Below are 27,166 nucleotides of genomic sequence, written 5' to 3'. Positions count from 1 at the left end.
CTACTTAATTTTCACAAATGATTTCTACTTAAATTTTCCAAGTATACACTTGACTGGCTTTGCAGATGACAACACCACCGCAGTGTCTGATAAATCCCTAAAGAAAGCACATATAACGAATAAGAATACGTTAAATGAACTCAAAATATGGTTTGAGAAAAACGGATTATGCCTCAATAACAATAAAAGTAAAATCCTTACACTAAGCCAAAGAGCCTCTCAAAACTCCAAACAAATCCTGAATTGGTTAGCCTATTAGGCATTAAAATAGACCCCAAACTAAATTGGACTGCCCAATGTACAGATCTAATAAAAAAAATTAAATTCAAATATAGTTTTTATAAGAGGCCTAGCTACGCAGATATCAAGTGAAACACAAATGAAAACATATTATGGTTGCTTCCATGCCTATATCTCTTACTCCATATTGGTGTGGGGATATGTTCCATCAGCAAAAAAGTTTTTGCTATTCAGAGAAAAGCAATCAGGGTTTTTGCAAAACTAAAATATAGAGAAGACTGTAGGGAAGCTTTTATTGCTTTAAAAATTTCGACTCTCCCCTGTATCTATATTCTAAAGTGTATCAGATATGTTATAAATAACATTTATAAATTTAGATGTGTAACTACTTTACATAACAATTAATTAAGGTTTTTAGTTGAGATGAAAAAAAGTTAATGGCATGAGCAGGATTCGAACCCACGATCTTCGGCTAGATACGCCGCTGCTCTACCACTTGAGCTATTGTGACCTCGATCCACTCGGACATCAACTTCCTATCTCAACTCCACCTTATGAGTTCTCCCTCCTTTTTGCCATTTTTCAAATGTCGTGTAATCGGATTGGATTCTCGACGACAAATGAAATGGCCACGGAGAGCTTTAGTGAAGTGTACTTCATTTTAATTCATTAAATTCACTATTTTTGTGGTCCGGTTGTCCAGTTAATACATTACAATTAATTAAGGTTTTTAGTTGAGATGAAAAAAAGTTAATGGCATGAGCGGGATTCGAACCCACGATCTTCAGCTAGATACGCCGCTGCTCTACCAATTGAGCTATCGTGACCTCGATCCACTCGGACATCAACTTCCTATCTCAACTCGAATCCCGCTCATGCCATTAATTTTTTTTCATCTCAACTAAAAACCTTAATTAATTGTAATGTATTAATTGGTCAAGCGGACCACGAAATTAGTGACTTTACATAACCATGAAACTAGATCTCGTAAAAAAACTTGTCACCACCTGTAACAGACTGAAAGTCGCTACAAAATAGTTCAAAATATTAGATGGTGAAATATTTTAATGCGGTACCTGACAAATTAAAACACTTAGATAAAAACAAGCTAAGACAAGTAATTTATCAACACCAAGTCACACATGCCTTCTATAGTGCAGATGAATTTTTAGAAATTTTTAAATAGATTGTTTTATCCTACATTGATTTATTTTAAAATATTTATTTATTTACCACTGTATATATATATATGATTTTATAACCTTTGTAATTTCATATGCTTAATATGTATTTTTAGACAATTGTAATACTTAATTTATGGTTGCTACAAATAAAATCTCTCTCTCTCTCTCTCTCTCTCTCTCTCTCTCTCTCTCGTTTAAGTGCGTTTGTTATCTTAAACTCTTTTTCTTGCCTAATTTATTGTATAGTATTGTGGTCAATTTAATGCCTGGATCTTAGGTTAACAAAACGACGGATTAGTTTGTTACTTCTGTTTTTGTCTGTTGTGAGCTATTTCTTATCATTTATTTCTATTATTCAGTCATTTCAGGCACTTCAGTGCTGTCGTTTTGTGTCTGTGTGATTAGTTTTAGCCTGAAAGTATTACTGAGCACAAAAACGCTCTCAACAATCTATAAGTGTCTTCCTCCCAATAGCAAGTTATGGTGCAGCCGGATGGGCCAAACGAATACCGAGCAAAAGCAAAGCTGTAATAGAGCAAAGCCAATGAATAGCTCTCATAAGAACCGCAAAAGGGTACAGGACGGTTTCAACTCACGCCATACAAGTAATTGCCAACGCACCGCAAATAGAACTTGTCCTTAAAGAAAGGGTGATCATCGAAAAAAAAGGGGAAAAAAAGAAACAATTGATATTGGAGCATGCCAAGGAGAAATAGTCTGGTTCCGAAGAGCAACTGGAAAGGAGGCGAAAGAGTACGGGAAAGATAACAAGGACATCATGGCAAGAAAGATGGACAAACAGCAGTAAGGGTCGGCTGACATTCAAATTTTTCCTCAGTGTCGAAAGGAGACAAAAAGCAAAATGGCTACACCCCGACGACTGGACCACCCAAATGCTATCAGGACATGGAAACTTCGCAAGCTATCTCCATAAATTTAAGAAAAGAGATAGCCCTTTATGCTCCGTTTGCAGCACTGAAGAAGACGCCGAACATAAACTCTTCAGCTGTACCAAATTCAATCCAGAAAGAGAACTTTTGCGAAAGACCATCACCTCAGCAGAATGGCCGCCAAATCACTAGTCTGTGATACCAAATCATTTGCAGCACTATTAGACTGTCCCAACTACGCTTAAACGAACAAGCCCTATTTATTCTGCTTACTAAGTCTTAAATGTTGTTGTTATTGTTATAATTTTTCTACCGTTATTTATTTATTTACTGCACAATTAAACATAGGTTTTAGGTTTAGGGTTCCGGACTATTTTCCTCTTCTTAGTTAGAAAATTTTAGATAATATAAATATGTAGAAAAGAAATTCATGAAGATGTAAGTGCAAAGGGAATGATAACCAATACTACACCTCTACACATAGAGGTCTAGGTTAGAGCACTCACCAGCTGCTATAGATTAATTAGAGAAGGCAACTGGAATCATAAGGGAAAAAATATAGGACACTCAAAAATTCTACATTTACTGGGTAAGGTTAATAACCAACTAATAAGTGTTAGCGACAAAAAGGTTAAAACACCGTTGGGGAAAAAACACTTTCAGGTAGTTACTCCATGTGATTATAACTATAATGCGGATGATGACCATACTAGCATAGATTGCTTCACCGATGGCTCACTCATTAAGGACAAGGGAAGCGGTGCTGGTATACATATACCCAAATTAGGAATCAGCATCTCCTACCCTCTTGGTAATAACACCTCAGTCTTTCAGGCTGAGATCTGGGCCATCAATGTTTGCTCTAGAACACTCATGGATAATAATACTAAGGGACAAGATATTAGACTTTTTTCCGACGTCAGGCCAGTCTTAGTCATTACAAAAAGAGTTATCTACATCTAGAATGGTAGAGGAAACCGTTGAACTTATCAATAGGGTAACTACTAGGGACGAGAATAGGGTAACCCTCATATGGATACCTGCTCAATAGGATAACTACTAGGGACGAGAATAGGGTAACCCTCATATGGATACCTGCTCATAAGGGGCACTATGGTAATGAAGAGGCGGACAGCCTGGCCAAAGAAGGATCAAATACTGCGTTTGTCGGGCCACAACCGGTATTACCCCACTCCATAAGCACAGCGAAAGAGAGTATTAGCTGCTGGGGCATGAAACAATTCCTTAAAGAATGGAATATGTCCCTCGGACACAGGCAATCGAAGGAGTTTCTGAAGGAAATCAAACCAAAAGAAGCGAAATGGTTATTCTCTAACTCTAGGAGGGGAATTAGGAGGCTGATAGGTATCCTAACGGGCCATTGCCCCTTGAGAAGACACCTCTTCATAATGGGTACTCTACCAGACCCCTTCTGCCGCTTCTGTGAAACAAAGGAAGAAACGGCTCTACACTACCTTGCAGAATGTGATAGGTATGCTAGGGAAAGATTTGAAACTTTCGAAGGAGAGGACATGACCAAAACACTCCCCAAGATAAAATGGTCCAAAATCTTGGGGTTTGTGAATAGGTCCAAAAGGTTTATGCAGGACTCGTGAGCCGACCAGTCCCGGACCTTTTAGGGATGGGGTACGGGCCTACCTAGGCTTTTAACCCCTCGGGTCCTGGTCACCCGCCCTGCGTAATATATATAAGTGCAGGGGGAAACCAGCAAGAGAAGACCTTTTGTTTTAGGTTTTAAAATGAAAATATTGTTCCCTTGAAAACCGACCAGCGGTCTCGCCTGAAGGAAAGATCGTTGGGAGGTAATTTTATCCCATTTATTGGAAGACCCTTAGATTTATAAATTCGATTAACTTAAAGCGTTTGTCCGCCGGTATGGTGTCTTCCTCAGGTACGGCGGGGTGGTGGAAAGGGGAAAAAAGCCTGCATGACGTCCGTTCATATCGATTTTCTGTATATGCCATATTTGCTGTTTATTTTTTGATGGTTAGGTCAAGGAAGCTTATATTGTGGTTATGCTCACTTTCCAGAGTTTATGTCCGGTTTTTATTTATTGAGTGCAAGTCTGTTAGCATATTGTTTTGTAAGCTACATAACCGACACGTATATCCAGTCCATGCTATAAGATAGAATTAGGGGATAGAAATTAGGGTTTAGATTAAGCTTTGTCAATGAGAAAAGAGAAACAAATTCAGCTTAGACACTTGATCCAATTAAGATTTGCATCTGTATTAATTTTATTTGTTAAAAACTCATTTCCATTGCGTAAATCTATTTTTATTTTACCTTAAGGTTAATTTCCAAGTTTATTCTTTCAGTTTGGCCATTAAGCGCAAAATCATTCTTTTGTTCAATTAGAAAGAAAAAATTCGATATTAATTTTTTTAAACTTTAAATGCTGGTGTGACGTGTTTTGTAATTTTCTTTATTAACTTAAAACCAATATAAAAATGTTTATCCAAAATCGTACTTTGTGGTATCACAAAAATTCCTTTGGTTCGAGAAACGATCCACTTTCTTCCAAACCTTTGAACGTTATTAGTACATTAATTAGTGCTCTTTTAACTCGGCATCTTACTATAGCTAAAAACAAAAATTAATATAAAATTTTTTGTCAAATAATAATCGTTGATTCTTTACGTTCAATTATCAACATCAGCCGTCACGCATTGCTTTCAAAGGGCGCGCTGTAGTGAAATAAAACTCATAAAATATGCCTTGCAAGAATATAATTTGTCATATTATTTATTTTTTGTTCAAGGTTTAGTTTTTCACTCGTCTATGGAGGTGAATCAATGGAGGATTCGTCAGCTAAAACCTCGGATTATCGGCCATCTTAAGCCGCGTTCCTTCGAGAACTTGGTGTCCAGATTATCCATGTTAGATCCTGGTGTATTTTCACAGGCACAATATAAGAAAAGTTCCAATTCCGCGTTGTAAAAAAAAGGAATAGTTTGCGTTTGGTTGATGGAACTGGGAAGGTGCTTTGCATTGTGAGTTTATTCCAGGTGTCAGAGCTATTGACTATCAGATCTTAATACTTTTAATACTTTTCAAAAATTATTCATATATCGTGAGATGCGGTCTGGTGTGATGTAGGTTTCAGAAAAACATTTTCTTTATCGTGCCAATGTTTCGATCTTTATTGAGATCATCTTCAGGGCTCAAAGTGTTTGTTTTCTGTGTAGTTGTGCCATCCTTGCGTGTCGTGTTGAGAGTGCCCAATGGCGTTTGCGGCAGTCAGGTTCAGGTGGATCATATCTTGTTCCACTGCCCAGTGCTGGATGCAAAGAGATCAAATTTGATGCGACACCTCCTGCTGAATGGATCGGACTGGCCGTGTACTCGAAGAAACCTCCTCAGTGAAAACAATGTAACAGTGTTTGAACAATTCGTTAAAAATTGTACCTAGCGGGAATGAACAATATATAATCATAATTAATATTAAATTAATTTTCATAAAAAATATATATAATTTAATGTAAATGTTAATAATTCACTAGTTTTCGTGGTCCGCTTGACCAATTAATATCGTTCAATTAATTAATCTTTATGTAAGATATCTGATAAAAAAGTCAGTGCCGGGAGCCGGATTCGAACCCACGACCTTCGGCTAGATACGCCGCTGCTCTACCTCTGTTATCTAGCGTATCTAGCCGAAGGTCGTGGGTTCGAATCCCGCTCCTGACACTGATTTTTTTATCTCAAATAAAAACCTTAATTAATTGAAAAATGTTAATAATGTTAATGTATCTAAATTACATGAAATACAGTACTGGTTCATGTAGAAAATGAATGAATAAATAAATTAAAAAAATCTTAATACTCCATAGAGATATTGAGTTATCAAGGTTGCTTGGTAGTTTTAAGACAATTTAGAACATTTTTGATTTGCGGGATATTTATTTTTTCTTTAGCCTGATGATTTCAACCAAAACTCACTATCTTTTAGGCAGTTGACGGATTCAGCCAGGTTCTAATTCAGAGACAGTGCGTTTTTAAGAATTATTTTCCAATAGAAGGGCTGTGCAGATATGATCGGATCAAAAGTTAACATGTGATCGCAAATTGTGCGACGCGGTCATTTTTCCTCCGTATCCCACTCGAGGGTTAGGTCGATTTAAACTCCGACCCTTATAATCCTCTTAGTCTCTATGAAGTGAAACGAGGAAGAACGAGTCCCAATTTCTACACCACATTTATATACAGGTGTTTTGCGACATTTTGGACAAGCCGAGTTTTTAAGCTTATCAAAATGCCTCCGGTAATGGGGCGTAAGAAGTTTCCGAGAAAAAATTTATCAACGCGGAATCGGCCATCAAACATCCGACATCAGCACTGGCTAGTGACAAACGGCAGTCTCTTTGCAGGTGACGGACGGTCATAAGTTTTAGTAGGATAATCATGTAGATGACGTTGCAAATTCGTCCAGACGAAAACAATAAAGTGATTATTATTTTTTTACGAGGGTTCGCAACAGCAGAGGTTATATCAACCCTCGTGGTGCCGGTGTTTTTGAAAAAAAGCCCATTTGTAAGTATGTCGGTTTCGAATGCAGGGCCGCTGGATTCGAACCCAGGACCTTTACCTTACAGTGATGAGCGCCGTGTCAACGCCTAAACCGTTGCGGCCACCGCCGCCCCTAACAAAGTGATATCAACACTACCTGCACTTTTTTATTTGGATCTGTAATGACTTTATGAACTTTGCATATTAGCCAAGGAACATGATATATATATGAGTAGATTTTTTTTTTGAGAGGGGTACGTGAAAAATTGCTAGGGGGCGACGGTAGGAATCGAACCCACGACCGCGGTGGCTACGAGCCGAGAGTCTATCACGCTGATCAGTATTCAGGACGAAAAGCCTTTCAACGTTTCAACGTTATAGAAATCCATATATATTAATTATTTTAATTAGTTATTCTTTTTATCTAAGGTTTTAGTTAAGATGAAAAAGCTAGTGTCACGAGCGAAATTCGAACCCACAGATTTGGGCTCAGTACGCTGCTGTTCTAAACATTTGATCTATCGGGACTTCGATCCATTCTGACACCAACATACCTCTAAACATAATGGATTTAATAAATAAAAGATCGAAGTCAGGATAGCTCAAGTGGTAGAGTAGCGGCGTATTTAGCCTAAGGTCGTGGGTTCGAATCCCACTCGTGACATTGGCTTTTTCATTTCAACCAAGAACTTACATAAAAAGAATAATTAAGTGAAAGAAGTAATTTGGTCAATAGACTATTAAACATAATGGACTTATTAAGTAGTTATAGTTATACTTTTTATCTAAGTTCTTGGTTAAGATGAAAAAGCGGAATTCTAACTCACAAACTTCCGCACAATACGCTGCTGCTCTAAACATTTGAGACTTCGATCCGTTCGGACACCAACTACTCACATAAACCTACGGACCTTTCGAATGTTCCCTCTTTTTGCTATATTTTCAAATATCGTAATCAGCCTTAGTGGATCGAAGTCACGATAGCTCAAGTGGCCGAGTAGCGGCGTATTGAGCCGAAGGTCGTGGGTTCGAATCTCGCTCATGACACTATCTTTTTTCTTCTCAGCCAAGACCTTAGATAAAAAGTATAACTAATTTATAATGTGTGGTGATTAGTGACCGTTAATCGATATTATTTGGAAATCGTGAGATGCGGTCTGGTGTGATGTAGGTTTCAGAAAAACATTTTCTTTATCGTGCCAACGTTTCGATCTTTATTGAGATCATCTTCAGGGCCTGGGATTTACAGGATATACATTGTAATATGTAAACAATGTTTGTAAAAAAAAATGAATGGCACAATTACACAGAAGACAAACACTTTGAGTGAGTAGAAATAGTTTGATTGAATATAAAAAAATATTTTGCATTGTATAAATTCACTTTTACACATCCAAAATGTAATTGTAATATGTAAACAATGTTTGTAAATCCCAGGCCCTGAAGATGATCTCAATAAAGATCGAAACGTTGGCACGATAAAGAAAATGTTTTTCTGAAACCTACATCACACCAGACCGCATCTCAAGATTTCTAAATAAATATTAATTTATAATATTGAAAGGCTACTTCCGCCTCGTAGAGGATACATAATGTATTTTTAAATATTGGAAAATGAAAATAACTTTTTTTCTCTAAAAATGCTTGATCAAAGTATGTATTTTTTTAAGGAAAACATGACTAATTTAAAATATTATCGAATAATAAACGAATCAAAGGTCATTTAATACTGTAATGTATAATATGTTCATAAGATATAATCAGTCCGTTTTTGCATACTGAACCAGCCGGGCGAATGCATATAAATATATTTAAACCTACTAAAACTTTTCCCAATTTGCCAAAAGATGACATGGGTATAACTCTGGTAAAACAATTTGTAATCAAGTCGTCCTAGCTCCTAGGCATTAAAGGGTAGGAGAAGTAAACAAAATCGGTCGGGGCGGTGTTGTCATTTAGTTTTTAAAACATTGACGACGGCTGTCAACTTGGATGTAGTCAAACCCACTTTTTATTTATCAAAGAAAACATTCGAAACACTTCGAATTATTAGATATAATAGAAGGAAATCACTTTATTAAAAAAAAATTTGGTTCAATTTGCCGTTAATTCGCGAATTGATTGCATTCAACCAATCTCTCTCTCTCTCTCTCTCTCATTAATTACTGAGAAACCATTACTCACTTGAGAAGGAGACGAGTCTTTCACAAGGCAACTCTACCCTCAACTAGTTATACAGAGTCTCTCAAGCAGTGAGATTTGTTCGGGCAAAGACTTAGCCCTTCCGACCATTGAAAGGATTAGCACTTTTCAGACAGAGGTCATACACACCTCTTCTATAGATGTGTCATCCAATAATTAGAACTGATTATGTGCAGTTAGCTCAGCTAATGAGATTGTTGTTTGTCACGCTGGAAGGGCAGAGATTTACCAAGTTTCAAAATTGGTAGGTATTATATTTTATATTTTAAGCTCTATCGATTGATTTACTGACTTCCTTATTTTCAAGTTCAATGGGATGCTTTAGCAATAAAATCTCATTTTATTATTGTAAAGATTTTTAATAAACCTTAGGTATCAATTGTTTATACGTGTACTTCGTCAAAACGTTTCCCATATCAAAATATAAAAACGATAAATAAATCTTATTTTATTTATTTCGCCTCGGTATACTACTGGTGCAAGGTCATAACAATCCAGGGTTCCATTAGCCAAAGAGATTCCACCCTAATGCCTGAGGGAGCGGGCACGCTAAAACATAATATATTTCTTTCCCCTTTGCTCGGCTCCCCTAGAAACAAAAATAACCCCTCTAATTGATATAACTTTCATTCATGCCGCGTAAACCCGCGGAAGAAGCCGGCTAAATGGACAAACCTCCGGGTGGCAAGTTGTTCGGCTGAATTATCCACAGGTTCGAGTGTTTTACGGCTCGGCACGTCCGAATTAATCCAGGTACGAGATAGGATTTCTACACATAAAACACTCGGCTGGATTTTATTATGATTGTGAACAAGTCGCTAAGACGTTTTCATCCTAGGAGGGCAGAAACTTTTGAAAAAAAGTTTTATATATTTTTAAAATTTGTTTTACACCTTTGTTACTTGAGGATGGATATATATGAAACAAAAATTTTCAAAAATGCAATACAATCCCTCCAAATATGAGATATTATATGTACTAAAAATTCTTAACATACCATATAATTTGCACTAAAACTATTAAATACGCAGGATGAATGACAGTGGCATTATCCAATTAATAATTAACTAATTGCTACTCATCACGTTGATCTAGTAAATATTCATTTTGAAAGGAAATAGAACAGAAAATTTTCAGTCACACAACAATTCATATAATTTAACATATTGGACTAAATAACTAAGCTGGATTGAGGTCATGATGTGAATCGACATTGGCAATGATATACTTTTCAAAGTTAGTTTCTGTAAAACCACAACTTTTACAGCTCAAAGTAATATTTGTATGTGTGTTTCCAACGTTTTAAAATAATTGAACCGTCGTATCCCTACTGATCAACATAATATAAAAAGTGGGACGTTTATGGGCCGACAAACAGCTGAGGTAATCGCCGGCCTTCTGCGTGTTTTTCTTCTTTTTCTCTTAAACTACAGCCAGTCTTGATCTGGTTACTGACTCTCTGATTTCAAATATTTACTACGTTGATATCCTAGAATGCTAGCCTCTCGTTTGTACCTCAGGTTGTCAAATGCAGAATAGAAACAAAACAGACAATACATATATATACATCACCACAAACATAAATGTCTGGTCACATTCACTCCTCCAGAGTACTAGATATTTTTCGGGGCGGGGTTGAACCCATTCCATTCTCGTTAATAACTTACTTTTATTCTTCAGACGTCATACACTCACCCCAGAGTACTCGATATTCCTCGGGAAGGGGTTATAAGCAACCCCTTACTTTCACGCTAATAAATTACTTTTACTCTCCAGACGTCATACAGTCACCCCAGAGCACTCGATATTCCTCGCTGAGGGGTTATAAGCAACCCATTCCTTTCACGCTAATAAATTACTTTTACTCTTCAGATGACATACAGTCACCCCAGAGTACTCGATATTCCTCGGGGAGGGGTTATAAGCAACCCATTCCTTTCACGCTAATAAATTACTTTTACTCTTCAGATGACATACACTCACCTCAGAGTACTCGATATTCCTCGGGGAGGGGTTATAAGCAACCCCTTCCTCTCACGCTAATAAATTACTTCTATTCTCCAGACGACATACACTCACCCCAGAGAACTCGATATTCCTAGGGGTGGGGGTTGTAAGCAACCCCTTCCTCTCACTCTAATAAATTACTTTTACTTTCCAGACGTCATACACTCACCCCAGAATACTGGATATACATTTAAAAATCCCTATAACCCTGAGGTACTGGCGATCTGTGCCCGCTGCCTTGCCCCAATACTACGCAGAGGTCCGATGATATGCTAAAATACTGTGTATATACATTAAGCCTTCTACAATTGAAAAGGTGCTCGACCGTTATTCTATCCTTACATAACGGGCGCCTACGCGGTCGCTTTCCGGGCAAAAGGTGCCCGTGTGTTATTCTTGTATGACCTATGCGTAGTCTTGTCAGTATGGCCGCTTCCCTTTTCCAACTGTTCGGTCCAGGGACCGACTTCTTTCTTAACCTGCCACAGTTTAACAGGGTTATTTCTATTTCTACGCGCACAGCGGTTTTCCCATTCTCTTTTTACAGAATTTGAAATTAATAGTTTTAGGCCCGCTGGGCGTATATAGTTATCAACTTAATTGTTTCCATTTAAGATTTAATTAATTTAACCTTGTTCAGTCAATTCCGTATTTGTGTCAAGGAAGTTTTTTTAATTTCTTCTCACTTTTGACAGCTTTTAGGTATACTAGGTTGGAAATATGACCGAGGAATGACACTGGCTATTTTTATGTTTCAAATGAGACTCCAATTTCCTCCATTACACTACTACTTCAGAAAAATTCATTTTAATTTTTCAGGAAAGGCAAAAAACTTCAATTTCGATAGGATTCTATTGTGTTGATTTATTTACTTCTTTGTTCTGGGAAAGTTAACTGAAGGCCGGATAAAATTTTAGGCTCTTATATGTTTTCGCTCATGTTCTTAGTCGTTTACTTTACTTTTACCTTTCTGAATAATCAAAATTTGCGATTGCAAATGTTCCAAATTTGCGATATTTCTCAAACATGCAAATTTTTGCAATATTTTTCAAAATTATACAGAATGGAATTTGAACCACGGTACCGCAGAGATATCTTCTAGATAAACATTTGTTTACCATTCTGACCAAGTGTTAACAAAAAGAATATGCAATTGCATCCGAACTCTATTTTATTGTATAAAGCATTGCATGGTATTTTCATCCTGGGCGGTTTATGTTTAGTTTTATTTATGATTGTTTAACATCAACTATTAAAATCTATCACCGGAATTTATAAAGTGTAACATTATCTAGTTTTAATGTCGTAGAACTCATTTGGTTAAGATTTATGTTTATCTTATGGGTTTTTATGGAGGATATACCTAACTAGTGTTTTTCTCGCTTGGTTATACTGTTCCGCACAACTCGTCGGCGTTGCAGACAGTATTTTTAGCGCCGTTTATGAAGTTCACCACCGACCACCCCTTGCTTCCATGAAGTTTTTATTTCTCTGTATTTTTATTCAATTGTATTCTTGTTTCTTGATTGTTTTTATTTTCAATTTTCGGAGAGTGGGAGCCTTATCAGAACAATAAAAATGGTTGATTAATACATCAAGCCTACCTCAAAAGTTTTTATTTTTTATTATTTAATAATTAGAATAACAATTTGATAATTTCCTTTTCACACACAAGTACATAATGAAAAGAAGTTTAAACTTTGTCACTCCAGGAGACAAAACGTTTTGACAACATGGCACAAGAATAAGAGAAAATTACACGGATTTACAGACTATTAATAACATTGAATACAATTTACATTACTATTGGAGGAAGGATCGAAATGCGCTCGCTCTTAATCTTTCTCATCACCTCCCCGGCTTAACGTTTTCCTTCTTAATCTTATTCCTGAGTTGAACAATTTATGAGAATTGCCGCTCATTTCTCAAAACTTCTCATAACGCGGTAACCCTTGTAATTTATGGTGGTTTGGTATTTTCTCCTCGTCCGCACCGTACAACAACCCTTACGTAGAGCTCGGGTTTTTCTTTCAAATTCACTTTTGACCAATTACGGACCGATAATTTATCAAGTACTGGAGTTCGTCCATACGTAATTTTGTCTTGTTAAATTGCAACGTTAATAATTATTTCTTGGTAAAATATGCTTTTATATTTGATACAGTGACTATTATTATTTATTTTGAATTATTATTACGGTTTATTCAACATTCAAAATATTTATTAGCTGTTTTGTAACATATTAATACCAATATACTTTTTTGTTGTTATAAACATGTACTATTCATAGTAACAAATACATTTATTATCAAATATTTTTTTTAAATAATAATTTTTTGACTATAAGTTCACTATTTTGTAATTGGGCTTTGTATGTTGGTTCAGAGCCAGAGCAGTGGGGCCAGTGAACCTCCCTGGAATTGGGGATTCGTTCATTTTTTAATTCCAATATTTGTAATTTTCACGAGAAAGTAATAATGAGTTAATTATTAATTATTTTGCTATTTGTATATTAAAAGACGATCGAAGAAGTCAATTTGGAAAAACGTTCGGTTCCTTTGTCGTGCTTTCAAGGAATATTCGCTCAAGATAATGAAACTATAATTCTAAAGCACAATTACTGATTTGGTCAGTTTTGTAATTATGAATAATTTCTCTATAATTTCGAAACGTTATGTTAGAATAAATTAAATTTTATGAAAATAGATCAGAATCAGTAGTACATTTTGTGCTAATACTGTATTAGCTCCATTGCAGCTACGTGACGTTAACTTGGTTTTACTACCAGAAACAGAATGTACTAGTTATTTTCATCTGTTTTTGTATAATTTTATTTTCATTTTCCTTATTAGATCCATTGAAATTTTTGATCTTATAGTTTCATAGTCCTGATGAAGGCGATACTCCGCGAAAGCTGGACCAAGGAACTAAACGTTTTTCTTTTTACTTTGCATCCTTGATCTTTTTTTTAGATAACCATAATGATAATTGATTTTTGATTAGTTTTTAATAGTAATAATAACAGAGTTAATTATGTTAAACTGATGCAAATTTGAAGAATACAGTGTGTTTTAAAAATTTCAGGCATACTTTTCTGTAAGTGGGTCAAGTGTTTTTCATTTCAGGTAAGTTGTTAATATTTTTCTTTTATAATAAGTTATGTAAGAACGATGTATGGCAAAATAGACAAGTAGGAGAATATTGAAATATGGGATTATTCTTCGATTTTTGCCGTCAGTAATTTTCTCTCTTTGCTTAGAAAGATGTATATTAAGCAGACGTATGTGCCAGGTCGGTTAATTGAACCGTAACCGTCAGCTCCAAGCCGAGCTTTTAAAAAAATAAAAAAATAAAAATAAAGGAAAAAGAAATGATATGCAAATCGGTGCCAATAGTGCGGGGTGTTGCTGTTGAAGGTATCGATGTGGCTGGGAAGTGTCGGAGGATGCGGCGTGCTTGTTGCCATAGGTACGGCCGGGATCTGGGTCAGAGCCTGCGCGACCCCCTCTTCACGAAATGCCCCCTCTTTCAGCAATGCCCCCTTCCCATCCGCGCTCAATACCCGGCAGAAATCCGAGATAGGCAGAGCAGATCGCCGGCTGTCCCAGCCTGGTATGTTCCCTCCCATAAAAAGGTAAGTCTGCAAGTAAACAAAAGCAGTCCCGATCCTCCCTGGTCCTTTCCCGTCGGCCGATCCTTCCCGATAAACCGCCCTCGGGCTTCCTGGGCTGTCCTGAAGAGGAACGGAGGCCGCCGCGCCGGCAGGACATCGACGTCCTCTCTTTCTCCCTTTAACTCCCACCCTCCTTATGGGCAGGTTAGGCGTGGACCCTCCCTTCACGGTAAACACCCTTTTTATGCCCCAGACATCGGATTTACAATCGTCAAATCCTTAATTCTTCTTAATCTAACCGATCGTCTTGAAAAAAGACAGGTCCTTTTGTAAAGAACCCGTCAACGTCGGAACTGTAATTAAGGATTACACTCCTTTTCCTAATTTTCAATACAATATGATTAAACATGATTTTCAACGTATCGCCGCGAGAAACTTTGCAGCAGTTGGAGGAAAGACGAAAGGTTTTTCCCTGTTGCAAGCTGTTCGTGTTTTTGGGTGTAACCGCGATGAAAGCTGGACTTTTTTTTATAGATGTCACTGCAATCTTTCATAATGTATTTTCTGCCACTGTTCAATCTAATACTTGCACAGACGGAATATTATCGATATGAACAAAACCGCGAATGATTTCACGTCCTATTAAAGTTAAAATATGTTTTGAATAGATACAGCTATTGATGGCAGCTATGCTACCCAGCGCGTTACTGGGGCACGATGATTTTTTAAACTCATAAGTTGTTTTCACTTAAACGGAATATAATTACCGAGTAGTAATGGCCATGTTTTAATTTTAAAAACCAATCTTCTGTGCTTTTTTGCATATGTGTATTATATTTTATCAGGCTTCTGACTAGTGAAAGAACTTTTATAAAACAGCAGCACCTGGTCATCAATATAATTCGATTCAGCATATCTAAGTCACAATTTTTTCTATTTTCTTTAAAATAACGCAAAACAACTAGCCTTCAGATATCGCTTAAATAACCATTAGGGTTGATAGCGGACAAAAAAAACTCATTGAACTATTCCCTTTTGTTTTATAACATAATTACAATCGTTTGTTTAGTTTAATTTAATACAGAATTGTATAGCTATCAATGCTTAATTATAAACTGCTGTGTGTGAAATCAGAGTTGGTACATTAACAAAGTGTAAATATGAGCTTTTAGCTGATTAATACAGTTGAAAAGTTATTTTACATTGATTTTTATTTCGACTCTGTTTTCGTTGTGTACATTTTCACAAATACACTCAACACAACTAGTTTTCATATTTAACATTTATAAAAATTATCAAAGTAAAATATTAGTTTTAAACAGGAAAATCAGGGAAATATATCAGTGAGGCTGAAGTGTGCTGTAAAAAGATATTTCTGAAAATGGCCTGTTGAAATATTTAAGAGAAACTTTAATATCGTATTTTGAAATAGTTTGAATTATTTTTACTATCTTTAATTTAAAATAATCTTAACGGCTTTATGTGATGGTTGATAGGGAAGGGCGTAAACTGTCCATTGCGTCAAAAAAATTTTCACATTACGTTTAAATTCATAGTTTATCTTTGATATGATATAACTTATTTAAAAAATTTATAATATATAAAAACACAAACTTTTGTTTTTCTGGACGGTACAGTATTGGATTGTAAAACTTCCTCGTGATTTATTGTGCAATTCCAATTCAAATTTATCGGACAAATATATCAAAGTAAAAAATTAAATGTTATTGTAAAGCTTATTTGTTAAAAATCCATTACGAACTGATCTGGAAAAGTGGTAATTGTTTTGATCTAAGAGGCAATTTTTCCAAAAGCATTTAAACACAGAATATTTAGTCCTGAGATTGTTCGACCCTTTTGCTGTAAATAAATGAAGTCAATGATTCTCCAATCTAGCCAGTTCATCAGGCAACATGATTGGCCTTCTTGGGAACGATTTTTTAAAAACGACTTCATCCAGATTGAATTTTGTGAAAAATAAGCTCGCGTTTTATACATGCAGTGAAACAGAAGCAATTAAAGCTAGATCGATTTTCATATTCCTTTCGTATTTTCTTCGTAACCTTTCTTATCTATTTCTGAAGAAAATTGCCAGCACGAAAAAGTGTCGGATAGTGCAGGTATCGCAATAATATAAAAATAAGCAAGATTCCTCCTTATTTGTTAAACTAAGACCCAACAAAATTGTAATTGAACTAACTTTTCATTCCTATATACATTTATATACAATAAAAGTATAAAACTGGCCACATTTTAATAATTAAAATTGTGTGAAAATACTCAGAATTTTGTATTGACCCTGAGTTTCATTAAAAATAATTAGGAATCGTTGAAACTTTTAAATCACACTGAGGACGTTTTCATAAGAACTTGGGCTTTCAGCCATTCCTGATGAATGGGAGAGTGCGCATTTATTAAAAAAACTGCACTTGGCAAATTATACGTTTTTATCATATAATTATACGCCCTTTTAGTCCTTTTTAAATTGATCAGCTCAAAAAGATCACAAGAAGAAATAACAGTTAATGTTCTCGCCTTTCAAAAGTTAATAGTGTAAAAAAAAATTTGTCCCAGTTTTACATATTTTTTATAGTAAATAACTTAAAAAATAACTTTTTATAATATTCAGATCATTGTTATTATTTGTTTATTGTTTTAGAAAATGTGTACCTTTTAACAGTAGTTGATGGAAAGTAAATGCTTTTTTCTCTCTATTTCCCCATCTCGCTCTTTCACTCTCTCTCTCTCTCTCTCTCTCTCCCCCTAGCTCACTCTCTCATTATCCTCTCTCTTTCTTTCCAAAGATATAATATACATATCCGCTACCATAGAATTAAAGGAAGGATTTTTGTGTCTCTTAATTTATTTTTGTGAATTTCATACGTAGAGGTCTCTATTTCTCTCTCTCTCTCTCTCTCTCTCTCTCTCTCCCTCTCTCTCTCCCTTGCTCACCCTCTCATTCACTATATCCTCTCTCTTTCTCTCCACAGATGTAATATACATATCCGCTAACATAAAATTAAAGGAAGGATTTTTGTGTCTCTTAATTTATTTTTGTGAAAATCATACGTAGAGGTCTCTCTCTCTCTCTCTCTCTCTCTCTCTCATTCTCTTTCTCTAACACTTACATTTTCCTATTCTATTTTTTCGCTCACAAACACACTGTCCTTCATGTAAAAAAAAAAATGGAAAGCGATCGATTAAAAAATAGTAGTGCCATGACAGAGTAGTCTAATTTACCATTAAAGACAAACTTAATAATACTTGGTTTTGTTTGTTAAATACATTTACCTTATTTGTTAAAATTTAGCTTAAATCAAGTTATAAATATTTTACTATTTAAACAATCCACGTTCAAATTTAATTTATTTGGAATGAATGAACAAAAAAATGTATCAATTTTCAAAAGAATGATCGAAAGGATCAAATTATGTGCAAATTTATGTAATTATTTGAATTTGTAATAACATATGGAACTTAAGTTCAATAGTTACTAACACAAAATGAGCAAAATAATTTGAAATGGATTTTGTTGATAAATAATGCGTTTCATCGTTGATATAGTTGAGTTTAACGAAATGCATACTTATAATATAAGTTCAAATAAATAAAAGAAGCATGTTTTGATCTCAGTTTTAATTGTGAAAATGAATTAGTATTTTAGTATTTTTTTTAGTCTTGACGATCGTCCACTTTTTCAAATGGGGTCTGTCACAGTGCTAATGAAACGGCCACATCATACTTTACATCTACATCTTTACATTTAGACATCTACATAATACCTCCTTCTCAACGTCCGCAAGGGGTATAAATATGTTTATTATGCTAGTGCATGGTTTGTATTTTTATGTCGACCCATTTAAGCTGTTTTTCCTCCTTAAAGGCAATCTTTTTTCACTTTTCGATGGAAGAACGTGGTTGGAATTTCTGATTAAACGTTTCTTACTGCTATTATCAAGCGAATTATTAAAATCAAAAGTTTTTTCGTCGCGCTAGTGTTGTTTTGAAAATATTTGCACATATAAAATTAGTTTAAAATTAAAAAAAAAATCAAATAGAAAATTTAATGTTCACTATCTGCAACATTTTAAAATTTGTTGTTACTAAACAATGACATAGAAAAACAATAATTAACATGGCAATTAAACTCTGAGTTTTAATTGAATGTTTATGTATAAAAACCTAACAATCAACAATAATTCTAGGTGTTATTTCTTTTTGATTTTTTCAACTCAAAATGTATACAATGAAATAGTTCTCATAATGAAATTGATTGTTGTTCCAATTAAATAAATGTTTTTATATCCATTATTGTAAAATTCTTTTTTAACTATCAGGCAGTATGTAACGGTCGTAATCTTTTTTTAAAATATTTATTTACAACTGCACTTTAACTATGCAACAAGGAAATATGTTAAAACAATGAGTATGTTGTGTGAACGTGTACACAAGGTATGTATGCACGGAAAGGGCGTGAAAGGCATGAAAGGCGACCATACAATGCAAGACGAATGGAAGGGAGCATTAATTTCGGAGAATTTTAGATTGTATGGTTTGTAGTCTGTTAAAGTTAGAACGCTTGACAGTTCTAGTTGTGGAACTCCAGCGAGAATCTTGTAATCGGAGGAAAAAGTAGGGTTTTTTGATAGTTTGGAAGTTGTGTATTACAATTCACTATAAAAAAATTAATTGTATTTGTCATGTCATTGGCAAAGGTAAAAATGAAAGTGTTAGGGTAAGTGGGTCGATCCGCCGTGAAAATGATGTGTAGGGGAGGACCGAGTACGCAACCCTGTGGAACTCCAGCGAGAATCTTGTAATTGGAGGAGAAAAGAGGGTTTTGAACACTTTCGAAGTTGTATATTCAGATTAATAATACAGAAAATGAATTTTGTTTAAGAATAATAGGTACTCATGAATTATACCTTGAACAAAATATACAAGAATATTAATATGAAATTAATTAAAATCAGCAGTACAAACAATATATTGATGGGACCGCGGTAGCCGAGTGGTCAGCATGAGAGACTCTCACGCCGCGGTCGTGGGTTCGATTCCCACCGTCGCCTCTGGCCCTTTTTTCACAATAACCCCCCCAAATTTGAACACACATATATGAATTGTCACATGGCTAATATGCTTAGTTCATAACGAAAAAAAAAATTACAATTCATTAAGGTTTTTAGTTGAGATAAAAAAGTCAACGGCACGAGCAGGATTCGAACCCACGATCTTCGGCTAGATACGCCGCTAATTAATTGGTCAAGCGGACCAGTGAATTGAATGAATTAAAATGAAGTATACTTCACTAAAGCTCTCCGTGGCCATTCCATTTGTCGCCGAGAATCCAATCCGATTACACGACATTTGAAAAATGGCAAAAGGAGGGAAAATTCAAAAGGTGCGGTTGAGATGGGAAGTTGGTGGATCTAGGTCACGATAGATCAAGTGGTAGAGCAGCGGCGTATCTAGCCGAAGATCGTGGGTTCGAATCCCGCTCGTTCCATTGACTTTTTTATCTCAACTAAAAACCTGAATTAATTGTAATATATTAATTGGTCAAGCGGACCACGAAATTAGTGAATTTAATATATGTATATATATCAAAATTGATGTGTTCAATTTTGTTTATGAAGCACTTAAATTGAGAGCTTTTATTGTAAATGAATGATGTTTCATTCTTGCGTCGTGTAATTATTGATTTTAAGTTAAGTCCCATTTAATTATTATTATTATTATTATAATTCATTTTTTAAATAGTGTTGTTAATTTAAGTTGGAAGATAACTTTAATGATGTATATATCTTTATTTTGCCATTTGGCACTCCGCTGTAATAGCTATTGCAGAAATACAGTATTAATCTATCTATATACACATACATATATACATACATACATACATACATACATCATATATATGATATTAAGGTGTATTAAGAAGTTAATGAATGCTAATGAATAAGTGATGAATTAAGTAGTTAAGTAAAAAGAGTAAGAAAACATTAAGTAATTAAGCACGATTAAGAAAAAAGACATTAACAATTAAGCTTTCTCTGAGCATGTGATTGATACCCAGTTTTTCCACTATTTGTGATTCCTTGCAATTCAAAGAAGATTTGAAACTTGCCCTTCCACCATTAAGCCGCTTTATCAATTTTTTTTTTTTTTCAAGGGAAGAATTGACGAAAAACTAACATCTTTGTTTCTGTTTGTTACAGGTGAGCTTGCTGTTTCACAATAGAAAAATCATAGGTATGATTCATTTTTTTTAATAACGATATGTACCATGTTTGTAACACTACGTTTATTTAAAAAAAATTATATTAATTCGCCTGATAATTTTAAAGTATTTAACCATTTTGATAATCTACTTGCTTTAAATACAAAAATTTTAGCTTTGGAAAAGGACGAAATTTGTTTTAGGTATTTATACATACATTTAAGCTTCTAAGATTTTTAGAAACACATGATATATTAAGTAGCTACTTTGTTTTAAAATATTGGGTCAATTCAATCCATATTATTACTTTAATTACATATAGATAATCTCTTTATTATATTCAAAAATGGTTATCTAAATTAATATATTTTACTGAGACCTTCAAATAATAACGGTATTAAGCTTGAAGCACCATTGCAGTATTTATTTATTTTTGTTGAAAATGTTTAATGGACTTATCATAATTGCCCCGTTCCCCTTGTTGCTGCATCACGCGACTTCCATGGAATTTGTTCAACTTTTCTAACTCATAACATGCCACAGTTGATAATTTAAATGAGAAATCTTTGTCGTCGGTTTTGGCGCAATATCGAACGGAATGAATCAAATCCAGCTAGTTGGTATCCTTTTCACCGTGAAATGGCCAAAGCCGCCAAATTAAAACGGCAAGATTTCCAACTTTTAACTCCTCCGTTAAAACAGGCCCAAGGGGGCTTTAAAACGGGGTAAAATTTATTATAGCGGCCCCCCTGTATTCCAGGTCGTCGCAGTAATTGCATTCATTATCTCTCAGATGTTATCATTTCCTAGCATTGATCCGTTCTAAATGGCAACCCGTATACAGTATCCTCATCACCGATTTAACTAAAAGGCATTTATTTACATTCAATCCGAATTTTCCACTCCAAAAGGTGAAAAATTGATATCGGTTTTAGGTGACTCGATTCGGCCCACTCCCTTATACTTAGTCTTACGTTTTTCCAGGATCGAATCCCGACTCCCGAGAGATTTGTCACCATCCATTCTCCTCCCGAGTGATATTCATAGCTGAGTGGTAGATTAAGAGGACGGCCATTATCTCAAGCTTAATGTTAGTTATTTGAGAGTTAATCGTAGTTCGGTAGGGAGCGAAATCTCTCTCGCTTTCCACAGTAAGATCATCTAATATACAGTAATGGATGTTAATTAAATTCATAATTATCATGAAGCGCTCTGTAAATTGTCGGGGGAATTCTCTAAAATCCTTTAGTACAGGGTGAGACAATGAAATACCAGAGATTAACTGGTTGTGCTAATACTTTTTGATAACACTTATGGTTTTTCTCAGACAAAGCATATCTAATTATTTCTAATTAAAATTTTAGCTACAGTTCATAAGTTTTAGTTAAAAGTTAAAAAAAAAGCCAATTTATAAAGTTTTGCCTTATGCTAAGAAAAAAATTAAAATACCCGACTCCTTGTAAAATTACCACTCAACAGGTTACCCTATTCACCTAATATTAATATTATGAAATCTTTATGTAAGGTATTGGATGAAATGAAAAAGCTAGTGTCACGAGCGGGATTCGAACCCATGACCTTCGGCTAAATACGCGGCTGCTCTACCACTTGAGCTATCGGTGACTTCGATCCACCGGGCACCAACTTCCCTTCTGAAAACCCTCGTTCCAATCCCGAAATAAAACGAAGTATATCTTCACTAAAGCTCTCCGTGGTTATTTCATTTGTCGAATCGAGTCCTGATTACACAAAATTTGAAAAATGGCAAAAAGGAGGGAAAATTCGAAAGGTAGGTTGAGATGGGAAGTTGGTGTCCGAGGGGATCGAAGTCAAGATAGCTCACGTGGCAGAACAGCGGCGTATTGAGCCGAAGTCGTGGGTTCGAATCCCGCTTGTGACACTTGCTTTTTTATTTCAACCAATATCTTCCATAAAAATTAATTAACTGAAAGAAGTTATTTGGTCAATCGGACAACGAAATATAGTGGATTATTTTGAAACTTTAACTCATTAGTTATAAAATTATTTTCCTTTCTTTTAAAGAAAGAAACACTTGTTTTTACGAATGTGGTATGTAGTGGCCGTTAATTAATGATTATTTGAAGATTGTGAGATGCGGTCTGGTGTGACGTAGGTTGGGTACTCTCAACACGGCACACAGTACTAACACATCTACACAGAAAACAAACACTTTGAGCCCTGAAGATGATCTCACTAAAGATTGAAACGTTGGCACGATAAAGAAAATGTTTTTCTAAACCTACGTCACACCAGACCGCATCTCACGATTTCCAAATAATCAGTTGTTTTACTTTTTTTTACATCATAACTTCCTCAAGATCTAAATTAATAATTATTATGTCCTATTTATTCTCACTGGTTTCGTCGTAAAATAATGGATGCGCAATTGTAAATATTATAGGAAATTGATAAATAACCAAAGGTTCCTCAATTAATTATACACAATTTTTTTTCGAAATGAAAAATTTGTGTCACAGGCGGGATTCGAACCCACGACTTTCGGCTAAATACGCCGCTGCTCTACCACTTGAGCTACCGTGACTTCGATCGCCCATGCCACAAACTTCATATAGAAACACTTTTATTAACGATTGTACTACATTAGCGGGACTGTACGATTCTCAGGTGAGGTTCTAGATTAATACTAACTTTTTCATTATTTTTATCAGCTTATTTTTAATTTTATAATGTATTACAATTGGAATTAAACGTGGAATGGAAATGGGAATTTTGTGGCATGGACGATCGAAGACACGGTAGCTCAAGTGGTAGAGCAGCGGCGTATTTAGCGGAAAGTCGTGGGTTCGAATCCCGCCTGTGACACAAATTTTTCATTTCGAAAAAATTGTGTATAATTAATTGAATAATTCTATAATTAAGAATAAGCTGATAAGAATAATTAAAAAGTTAGAGCCAAAGGTTTATTAAACGTTAAGTTGAATTTAGTTTTTGAAAAAATGAAAATTAGGCATGGGTTTACAACCTAACATATAATATCGTCAACGATCGTCATGATCATGATCTGTCTATTTTCACTAGTTTAGTTATAGCAGTTTTATAGTATATGTAAACGACCAAAAAAATACCCTTAAATATGAGAAATTTAATCGAATACATCTAGATCAATTTGTAAAGACTCATCACAATAATTTCTATAGCTAAAAAATATGAGGCAACTTAATTTAATTTGAGACGAAGCCATGTCCTGTATGGTCGATCGGTTCAATGATAATTCTATGCATGTAGACGCAAATAAATCGAAAAACTTACATTCATGCCAAAAGAATGTAAAGCTTGAAATTGCTGTGAGTTTGGATTGACAAGATCCTGTCATGGAGTGTTAATGTATCTGAAACATGTAGGAAATTTTCTTCCCTTTGCTTCCTCATGGCCAAATAGAAATACTGTCTGTTTACGTAAGAAAAATGATGTATTTTTCGCTTTTTCGAGTTAAGTTATACAGTTCACATCCAAGACATACTAATCTTCATTCACCTAATGTTTCGTGTAGGGAATACGGTTCCTTGTAAGTCACTTTTTAAATCTAATAATATTTTGACAGAATTTGTTCACATGTACATGTTAGTTTGCATTACGTTAAAAAGAACGTTACTGACTACACCTTGTTTATGCAACACCATGATTATCAAACGAGAGATGAGGATAAGACAGTTCAACCTCTCACTGAAACATCAAAAGTTTTAAAATGTTACGAGTTCAGACAAAAAAATTATACTAAAATTCCAAAACCCATTAAAAATCCTAAGCAAAAAAGTTTTAAAAGGAAAATACAGAAATGGATTTTTCAAAATCCGTGTTGAAGCTTAGCTGAGTTTTTTATTTAGATGTAAACACAATCTAGTATAGTGAAAATAAATGGGACATGGAAATGTACCTGTAATATGTAATGCTATAAATGGAGTAATGTAAAATGTTACAATGTTATTGGTTTATCATGTTATGATGTAATACAAAATGAAATGACGTATTAAGACATTTATGGTCGCTTACAATAAAAGTTGATTGATTGATATATAATAATAACTATGAAGTCTGCAAACATATTAAATTGAGAAATTCAGCAATTAACTATCTCAAGGACAAGTAAATTTCTCTGATTTCCTTTTAATTTTTTTCGAAATTAATCTTTATGTAAGGTTGGGATAAAAAAGTCAGCGTCATGAGCGAGATTCGAACCCACCACCATTCGGCTAAATACACCTCTGCTCTACCACTTTAGCTCAACCCAGCCTTCCGAATTTTCCCTCCTTTTTGCCTTTTTTCAAAATATTTATTTGTATCCTGTACATGAATTGTACACATTACAAATTGTTCTTAATAAAAAATAATTTCTTCGTTCTTAATAAAAATAAAACACCGGGCAAAACACTACGACCAGTACTCCACCCGGAGGACACGTGTTATGAGAAGCCTACGTTCGTTATCGGAGGTTTTCGGGGGACATCGTCGTGAGGCGACGTGAAGGGTTCTTAGGATGGGAAGTAATGGAGAGGAGTTGAGCAGTAGTTAGGAATGGTTGAAAGAATAGAGTGAAACTTGAAGAAGCGGGAAGGAATCAATTCTCCGACGAAGGACAAATCAACGTCAGTTTGGATTATGAGGTTGGAGCAAGGAGTTTGGAGAATTCTTCTGAGGACTTTTATTGGATTGGTTAAGTGTTAGTTGGCTTGGTGGTACCTCACAGCTTCCAGATAGGTCAAAATAATGTTTTGTACAGATTTCGTTTGTTCTTTACCGTCATGTCTGATTTCGGTCCTGTAAGACTTGTTCAAATCGTATATTTAGTTCTTGTCTCTAGAGTCTTGCGTCAGGACTCCCCGTCAGCTTACTGTCCGAGTATGACTCTAAGTATTTTACTTGTGTCGATGTCGGTAGTTCTTTCCTGTTAACGAATAGATGTAAGCAAGGCCGTTTGTTTAATTTGAACATAATTTGGGTGCATTCGATTTCGTTCAGTTCTTCAATGTTCACCATTCTTCAATGAGTTCAAGATGGATATTGGTCGTGGCTTGGTAGGTCTGGAGTTAGGGGATAAAATTGCGGGATCGTCCGCATGGAGTATAAGGACGTGTTGGACTGTATTAGAAGGTCAGCAGTATAAATGGTATGCAGGATAGCAACAAGAATGTTCCCTTGCAGGAAGGTTGCCTGGATCGGTCGTTTCTCAGAGAACCCACTGGTGCACCTTTCTCTGAAGCAACGAACTGTACGATAGGATTGGGTAAAAATGAGTGGGTAGGAACTGCTTTAGTTTTAAGAGTTCCTTTCAACTAACGATACAAAAATTAAAACACCCAAAGCCTTGTGAAATTACATTTAGTTATAAGTCACTCTGACCGCTCACTATGAAACAATAAGATGCAAGATCTATGATTATGCATGTTCATTATTTCATTTTTATACAAACACACACACCATTATCGTTATCGATCATTTTGGTCTGATCATCCTCGTCGGACGCGTTTAGGCATTTCCCCTTGTTCAGTGTATTGGGAGTGTGTGATTTTTGTAAAGTCGTGTCTCTTTTATAAGGGCATGTGTGGGGTGTGATTTCGGGGTTATGCTTGTTAGTTTATGAGTAGTGTTAATAGATGAATTAAATCATAATTAACATAAATTAATTAGTACATAGTTTAACTATAACAGGCAATACATCAGTAGCCAAGAGCCTTGTGGTAGGATATGAAAAAAGAAAGAAATTCAATTGCAGTCTGTACAAATTACAAATATGTGCGTTGTTTTATTAAACCTAATGAAAAACCTTTTTAAAAAACTTATTATCAAGCCTCAACAACTAATTTTTGTCTTTAACAAAGCAACAGTTTTTGTGAATTTTTTAAATTTAATTTTTACCAATTATAATCGTGGTACATCTATTCTTGTTGGTTTTATCATAAAGTAAATGTTCATTTTCAGACATTTTAGGTTTATGGTTAGTTTAAAAATCAAGTGGCAAAAACATAAACGTTTTGTTGTACATGGCCCAATTTAAAAAAAAACACTTAAGGAAATCTCAAACATTCTGAATTCCTGTAGTTAATCGAAACAGGAAATGAGAAGTGTAGAAAATAAAAAAGGAGTTAACATAAAACAGTAAGAAAATAGTCTTATCAGCTTAGAAAATCGGGTTTTCTGTCTTGGACATAGGACAGGGTAATCTCAAGACTTGGGGACAATTGAATAAGAGAAGTCAGCCCTCTTGGTCGGACCGAAATAAATAATAGAAAGGCAAAAGAGA

General features: G+C 35.0%; 1 protein-coding gene across 3 annotated transcripts in view; it reads left to right on the top strand.

Moving 5' to 3' along the window:
* The first annotated feature begins 14,589 nt into the window (after positions 1-14,589).
* The window catches only part of LOC106661879 (glutamate-gated chloride channel), a 185,290-nt gene continuing 172,713 nt past the window's right edge, over positions 14,590-27,166 (top strand). For all 3 annotated transcript variants that reach the window (XM_014385611.2, XM_014385610.2, XM_014385606.2), the window contains exon 1: positions 14,590-14,687. The gene's annotated coding sequence lies outside the window, so the exon portion shown is untranslated. The remainder of the gene's footprint in view (positions 14,688-27,166) is intronic.

Source organism: Cimex lectularius, unplaced genomic scaffold (genome assembly GCF_000648675.2).
Source record: "Cimex lectularius strain Harlan isolate CLEC.00 unplaced genomic scaffold, Clec_2.1 scaffold34, whole genome shotgun sequence".
Taxonomy (NCBI): domain Eukaryota; kingdom Metazoa; phylum Arthropoda; class Insecta; order Hemiptera; family Cimicidae; genus Cimex; species Cimex lectularius.
The sequence above is the reverse complement of the archived record's forward strand: the minus strand, read 5'-3'. Positions and strand labels throughout refer to the sequence as shown.